Below are 8,484 nucleotides of genomic sequence, written 5' to 3' on the forward strand. Positions count from 1 at the left end.
TGTGTTTATCCGTTCTCAGATATATGTCTCAAATAAATAAACCATCAATTGAAAATTTTCAAAAGGCCTTGTGGTATCTGAAACATCATGGGGGTATTCCATCTCACCAGCCAAAATTCAATATTGAAACTCAAATTGCATGATGACATAGTGTATCCCAAAACAATAGCTCTCAGAGCATTTTACGGCATGTACCTGATCCCAAATATTACACACCACAACAATACAATTGCAGTAGGGGATCAAAAAATTGTCATCACTCCAGGGCAATATAATCTGTCCACTCTAAATGCTCAGTTACCCAGAGGTGTAGTGTTAAGTCAAAATTCTGTCACTCACAGAGTAGAGATTGTATCTGCTACGGAAACAGTGGATCTGGGTACTATAGGAGAGCTGTTGGGATTTGAGAACAACACAAAACTTGAACCGGCCATCAAACACACTGCTATGAATATACCCAAATTCTTAGCCATAGAGACTCTGAATATTCACTGTAATGTGGCCGAGGGTATGATCACCAAATCAAATGGCATAGGCACTCACAAACAAACCGGCATCATTGCAACATTCAAACCTAATTCCGAATTCATGGAGCCCATCATCTACAATCCATCCCCAACATTATATTTTCCTGTGTGCCATAATAGAATAGATAATATTGAATTGATGGTCACTAATGAAAAAGAAGAATTAGTTGATTTTGCTGGAGCCACAACAACTGCAATCGTAGAGATTAACATTTAAATAAAAATACATACAATGGAAAATATTGAGAGTTATGAGCTACAATCATTCCCCCCAAACAGGAGGACATTTGCAAATTTAAATCAACCCAACACAGAAATAGAGGTTGATCTTGATGTAGGGGACGGCTTTATACACCCCCACAGAGCAGATCTATACATCAAATTTGATGTTGTAAAGCTCGATGGAACAGATTATCCGGCAAATACAAATATAAGACTGGTGGACAATTTTGTGCCGCATCTGTTCTCTGAAATCGAGATCAGAAAGCATGGCGTTGTTATAAACAGAGTGGATTATCCAGGCATTACCTCCACGGCTTTGGCTACATTAAAATTATCCAAAACCGAGGCTTCATACTACAGAATCGGTGGATTTGAAGCTGGTGATAAGATATTAACCAAGAGCCACACAGTGCTGTTCCCGATGCGCCTGTTGCCAGGATTCTTCTCGGATTACAAAGATATCATGTGGAAGGGTGGGTTAAGAATTACATTTAGAAGAGCTGCAAATGATAATAATGCTTTGATGAGGTACAGTGCGATAAACCCTACAGGAGAAGCTCTGCCTAATACCCTACCTGATGAGGGCAAGTGCATTATTCAGACTATGGAGTTAAGAATCCCGGTTGTTGAATATGAGGCCGGCTATGCTCTTAAATACAAAGCTGATATCCTAAAAAATCCGCAAATTCCTCTGCAATTTTACACATATCAATGCGTACAGAAGGTTGCCACTGGTACTTATTATGAATTTGATGCCACAAATTCATTCTCCAGTATTCAATTTGACATGCCTGATTTTGTGGTGGTACTGTTTCAGACTGGGAGACACAATAATCAGGAAAAAAATTCAAGCAAATTTGATAACTGCAACATCAAGAACATATATCTTAAAAATGGGAGAAATGAGGTCTTTCCTAGAGAAAATTACAATTTAGACATTTCCAAGGGTGATTTTCTCAAATTATATGAAGCTTTTTCGGCTTTCAAGCGTGTCACTACAGGCAATACTGACATGTATTACACACCAGATGAATTCAAGACACGGAGACCCATGTTTGTCATCAATGCTTCAAAAAGAAAACAGGTTGTGGTGAATGACAGAACAAACATTAAAATTATCTGTGAATTCCACGAGGCTTTACCCGATGACACCATATGCAGTGTCATTCTCATAGGTGAAAAATCATATGTTTATGATGTAAGAAATGAGAGAGTCACGGAGCAATTCTAGAAGCCCGATTCAAACACAGAGGCCCTTTGATTACAAAGCAATAATACCAACACTTTGCTGTCAGAGAGGCCCCAGACACTCTACCAGCTTTGAAACCTCAACTGTATTATCAGCTAGCAGTGAATATCTTATGTGTGGGCAGTTGTATATATTTCAATCTTTTATCAGGACTCGAACCCAAAGCCCCTGATTACAATGCAGCAATATTAACACTTCTCAATATGGAATATGCCCACATTTTACCGGGTTCTGAGACCTTAATGCAGACAAAATTGGATTTTGAACTGCCATAATATTTTCTAAGTCTTTGCCTAGGCTCATATTATCAGAACAGAATTGCTTTCAGAATGAAGGGGGGTCAGTTCATTGCCACTGGGTCAGAAAATATGTATCTTTGTCTCAATCTTTGTTACATTTTCCTTGTTACAGACATGTTACACGCACAGAAAGATTAATGCCCCCTTCAGTGAATCGTACAGAAAAATCATTAATGCTCCCTTCTAGCTATATAGATTTTATCTCTTGCGTGCCGGCAAGACATGCAAACAATTAATTATGCCTACCCACTATTCTTCTATTGTATTGAGCAAGTGGTTATAAAACATGAGAAAATAAGAAAATTGAGAAATTCAGTTTTTGTACAATATATTGTTGTAAAACATTGTTTTACCAGGGTTTCAGATTTGGGGGCTATCAACTAGCAGTAATTATTCAAAATCTCACTTGTGGACATATTATTTTGCCACATGTATTTCAATCTATCAGGACTCGAACCCCGAGCCTTTTGTTTACAAGACAACAATATTATCATTTTGCCATCAGGGGAGGCTTCATATTTTATGAGGACTTAAACCCAAACCTCCACACCTGAAAAATTAGGGTATAAGCCCCTCTTGCCATTGTCTTAAGTATGGGTAAATCTATCTGTTGAGCCCTCGCCTTTTCTACACTAGAAATTCAGAATTTCTTAAAAATCAGAGCATATCACACCTGAAGAATTGGGGTACAGGCCCCATCTTGGCATTGTTTTAAGTGTAAGCAAATCTGATTGTTCAATCAAATAGCCTCGCCTTTTCTACACTTGTAAGTGGTCCTGTCCCCACCACAAACCCCACTACTATTATATAATTTTATAAGATAAATTTAGATTGTATTGTACATTTACAACACTAGTTCACTTAAATATATAATATGTCATTGTATGATTTTACATCGTATTATTCAATTGTTTTACTATTATATAAACATACTGTCCAATTGATGTATAGATATATAATATGTGCGACGTCAACATGTATTTTATAATGTACATGCACCAATGGCCCTCAGGGGTGCTTTCGGTGTGAAAAGATCTAAAAAAAAAAACTTCTCTTTTGTCCATTTTATTCGACCTTAAACTAATATCGGGAACACTCAAAATTGCACGGCACTGCGTCTGTTGGAACACATTCCAGACGGAGAACAAATTGGGCAGATGAGATTAGCCTCGCCGGTTGGCAACTTCGCCGCTCCTCGCGACGAAAGAATTCTCCTCACGAATCTCGTCGTTCTTGATACGAGATCCATTTCTTTCGACCACGCCCTCAATCTGCTTCCACCCAGGCCCCGATGACAATAACCCGTAAATTGCTCCCAGGAAATCTCAGCTTTCTCCCGTCTCTGGGTGTGCTTGTAGCTGTTGTGTAGATGTGGATTACCGCCACAACGAAGATCATGAAAAGGGTTCGGTCACAGTACAGGAGTCATGCACTAAAAGCCTTCTTCTTGTGTGCCCCGTTTTATCCACAGGAGTCAATCGCCCCAAATATGATTGTTTCAATAGTTTTGCAAAATAACTCGTGATCAGCGTTATGAACAAATTACAGCGTGCTATGACGCAAGAAATCCCGTGTTCAAATGCAGGCCTTGGTGTAGGTGTTCTTTGTGAATGTCCCTTCATCAGTTTTGTTATATCATTACTCATCCTCATCAGCTAAGACTAGCAGAAGAGCAACGCTAAATAACAAACTTCAAATCCAATTAAATTATAGAAAGGAGGACTTTAGATTTTTTCAAGGTGTAAGGGGGAACCATTTTCGGAGACACCCAAATGTTAACTTTCCCTCCACGCAGTACACCCTGGACTGCATTTTGCAGAGTAGCGAGTCTCTGGCATCTGGACTCAAGGCCAGTATAATCCTCTGTGGGGCCTTTGTTGTGTCGTTCATTTCACCATATCATCATTCATCCTCATCTTCGCGACTAGCCAAAAGTTGCAGAAAGCAAAGAAAATGAAAAAATGCATTCTTCTTTTCTTTTCTTTGTGTTAAAAGAATATTAACAATTCACCGTCGCCTTATGTATTACTCCATAATAGGGTACTGTAAGACATTTCATATTTATTTGGCATCAACAGTTTTTGTGTAAACGACTTTTCTTTTACTGTGGGATATAAAATCATTTCGCTTTACTCATAAATTATTTAAAGGATCTTATAATACAATAACGCAACTAAACTGAGAGTTCTTGCCTACATTACAAGCTTTAAGCAAACACCCTCTGAAGCAACAGTATCAGAATTCCAATTAAGCTCAGGTAAACGTTCATGTTCTTTGAAACCAGGAATACGCTCACACACACTCTCTCTCTCTTTTTCCACGGTTACAGATTTTCTATTAAGAAAAAAGAAGGAAAGAGAAAGAATTTCACGGTCCAAGTCGCGAATCGCTGGTTCGACTGGTAATTTGAGAGAGCCTTTTCCTCTTAGGGAGTTTATTTTCCGCTTCTTCTCCATTCGGAGCGACGGAAAAATAAAACATGGCAACTCCGGAAGGTAAAATTAATCAAGTGTATCCAACTGGACACCAAAATAAACACTTGGAAATGCGCATTAGACGTTGTTCCACCAGCGTGGTTGCGGAACGGAAATTATTCGGATTTTCTAAATGGTTCTCTTTTCCGGGAGCTGAAAGGATTATGCATGAATCGCTGCCGGAGCAACTGCCCCGCGTCACGCGATCCCCGGAGCCAGGGAATATCCTTCGTTTGGAAGAGGGAAGAGGAAGAGGGGGTGGGTGCTGCATTGTGTTTAGCCATCTGCAGATTGTGCCTTCGAAAGAGAGTTGATGCGGGGTTGATTAATGGTCTCGCAGTTTTAAAAGTTCGTGACTTTGTAGCCTCGGATTGCTTCCATTTGACCACGGCCACGGCGACAACCTAATAGATCAGGCCTTTGGTCGACTCTTTTTCTTTCGCAAAACGTGGTCTCATTTATAGGATTTTTCATGTACTGAAAAAATTTAATTGGTGTCAATCAGGAGCGTCGTCGCCAGATTGGTGGTGGACTCTACCCCCTGTAAAAATAGCATTATCCCTCCCTCCAGCCAAGCACACGACAAAGAGAGAGGGGAAAAGAGACATGAAATGAAGCAGAAGAAGAAAGGGAAAAGGAACAAAAGGATGACAGAAAGTTTGTTTGGTTAGGTTTGGAAAGACAGAAAATGTGAGAAAGACAGAGAAAATGTAAAAGAGGGAAAATGATAGAGAAGGAGAGAAGAAGGATAAAGAGAAAGGATGAACAAGAAAGGAAAGAGAAAGAGAGAAAACAAAGTACGGAAACAAAAAGAGGAATGAGAGATCAAAATAGACAAATAAAGATATGCTAGAGAAGGAAACGACAGAAGGAGAAAGACAATCGAAAATAAATAGAAAAGGAGGGGATGAGCAAAAAAGAAAAAGTAAAGAGAGCAAGAAAGCATAAAAAGGAAAGAAAGGGAAACAAAATAGGCAAAGAGACAAAAAGTAAGAAAAGAAGACATCACAAAGAGAAGAAAAGGAAGATACAGATAGGTTAAAGGGGAAAGCATGAATGAAAACGGAAAGAAAAGGTAAAGATAAAGAAAGAGCAAACGAGAAATGAGAGAAAAGAAAGTAAGAAGTTTTCTAACCATGATCATCGAAGTGGAGGGATGCTAATGTTTGGAATCCTTCGTGTGTCGCCTCGGTGCCCGAGCATGTTGAGTGAAGGTCCTACGATCTCAACACCAAAGGTTCCAGGTTGGAATCAAGACTGAACATGATCAGCACACATCTTCATTGTCGCGATATTATCCTAACGTGGCCCCAAATTGACGCAAAATAAAAATAAATACAAATTAAGTATCATACTTAGCATTCACAAATATCCACGTGTTATTGTTGATAACTTATTATGTTTTAACTTAATGTGTCATTTCGTATACTATAAGTTTTTTTCTTTGTGAGCTATATAGTAGCTGTTGTATTAAATGTGACATTTCTGAAAGTTCAATAAAATGTTATTTGAAGTAAAGTAAAGATTTTGGGGAAGCAAAATAATGTGATTTTACCACACAGTGAAATTGGAGAAGAAAGTGTGCGATAGAACAGAAATGACAGTTATAGTGTGGCAATTGAAATATTCCCATTGGGGGATTCCAATAACTACTTTTGAAGCATCGGTATATAATATAAATTTATTCATACAGTTTCCTCCCAAAATGCAAAATAAATTGCAAACCCAGTCGCAAGCACACCCAATCGTAATTTTTAAGAGACGAACAAGGAAACTTAAGATTACAGACAGGAGTCCCGTGTTCCTGTAAGCCTTGTTGTGTGTGTGTGATTTCGTATCTTTACTTACACAAGACATACAAACACGTAGGTTCAAATTAAATAAAATAACTTTAATGCATGGAAGCCATTCACGAACATTTTACACACGGTTACTATGACAACCAATCAATAACATCCTATAAAATACAAATTATTATTCTTCCTCTTATCATGCGTCTTTCATCTCCTCCTGGAGTACCTTGTTTTTGTTTTAAATGCTGGACTCACCTTATTTATCAGGAGGTCTTCTAAGTCTATTCGATCTTCTGATTGATGTGTGCCAAGCGTCTGTATTTGGTTGGTTTTGGTTATCTCTTCCCTCTGCATCCTTAGGTCTCTTGCTAGCTTCTTTAGCTTTAGTCAAGAGCTGGTCCAGACCAAAAGGATTGTCTTCATCTTTCTCAAACTGAACAGGTCCGGTGCCTGCTGCTCCACGGTCCGTGCCACTGAATTCCATGTCCGGGACAAATCTGTTTGTTTTCATTATCTTCTCCAATTCATCTCCATACACATCCTTGTCCAGATCTCTTGATGGTCTGTAAATATGTTGGCCATGAGTTCCTGCATCCCACCAAGGTTTATCATACACGATGTACGCTTCGTCATCTCCATACCCACTGTCCATCCTCTTTGATTGGTTGAACAGCCTTCGGTCATACTGAGTGTCGTCACTTCCCATGCTCTTAGCTGGCATTCCAAGGGTAATCTGTTCACTAATGTCCTCTCTCCCTGTCTCTCTCGAGCAGGGTTACGTTCCCTAGATTCCTTATCTTTCTGGGGAAGTTTCTTCTCCACCTGCGCTCTCAATCCTTCACTTTCCGGTATTTTAGTATTAATATCTGCGTTATCATTTGTAACGAACCTGAGAGTTTAAGATTTTATATTTGTAAGAAGTTAAGATCTTTAAAATGTTTGTTAGTTCAAATAATGTGCAAGTTGTCACAGACAATTATAGTTAGACTGATATAGTTGTAGTTGGAACTTTTACAGTATATATGTTTATAAATACGTCAAAATCTGTTCGTGTTGACGTCACTTTCTCATCTCAGCCGAGGAAGTGAACCCACCTGAATGTTCCTCACCTGATGACAGACTGAGTTTGAAAAACAGGTGAAGGTGAAGGTGAAGAATAATAAGAACTTGGAAACGGAGAGAATTGAAGTATAGATTCTTCTTGCCGATAAGTTGAAAGTAAGCAATTAATTATGTAATTTGACTTTCGTTATATGTGAGTGAATTGCCCAACGTTAGTATTGAATGTTCTAGTGTTTTATTGGTAAGTGATTATAAAACTGTGTTTAACTTTGAAAAGAATGTTGCGTTTCTTTTCTACCCAGCAAGCCCTGATGAGTGATTAAAGCGTCTCATGTTCCCGACAAAAGTAGCAGCGAACTAACTTTGTGACGACTGGTGTACAACCGGGCCAACGTTGCACATTCTTTCGTTCAGACCTCATGTTTGTCAACACAGTGTTAGCTTGTGTTAACAATTTTCTCAACCTGTATGAATACTGTCGAGCCATGAACGTCCAATCAACGGATAACGCAGTTCTTCTTCACACAATATAACCGGCAACTTATACAGACTACAATACATCATTCAATTATATTATAAATCAAAGCTTTACCTTTCAACTTCAACGTATTATTATTCACACCTCGTAACTTTAGTATAGTGAATTGTGTTCGCCGATGAGGAAACAATTGTTTGAAAGACTTGTTATTAAAGAAAGGAACTGTAGATCCAGTATCTAGTTCACATTGTACAATTCGCTTATCAATACACAAATCAACTACGCACGGTTCTGCTGACACAAGAATGACACAAGAACATTAGTGCCATCTATAGCTTGTGCTCTTGGCTTGAAACTGACACTCCTTGCTTTTGAACGAG

At 38.7% G+C, this 8,484-nt stretch overlaps 1 pseudogene; it reads right to left on the reverse strand.

Annotated features, from left to right (window-relative positions):
- Positions 1-6,820: 6,820 nt before the first annotated feature.
- On the reverse strand, positions 6,821-7,270 carry LOC145994452 (puff-specific protein Bx42 pseudogene; annotated as a pseudogene).
- Between the last annotated feature and the right edge of the window lie 1,214 nt (positions 7,271-8,484).

The sequence above is a fragment of the Lepisma saccharinum genome, chromosome 10 (assembly GCF_977018435.1).
Source record: "Lepisma saccharinum chromosome 10, izLepSacc3.1, whole genome shotgun sequence".
NCBI lineage: Eukaryota > Metazoa > Arthropoda > Insecta > Zygentoma > Lepismatidae > Lepisma > Lepisma saccharinum.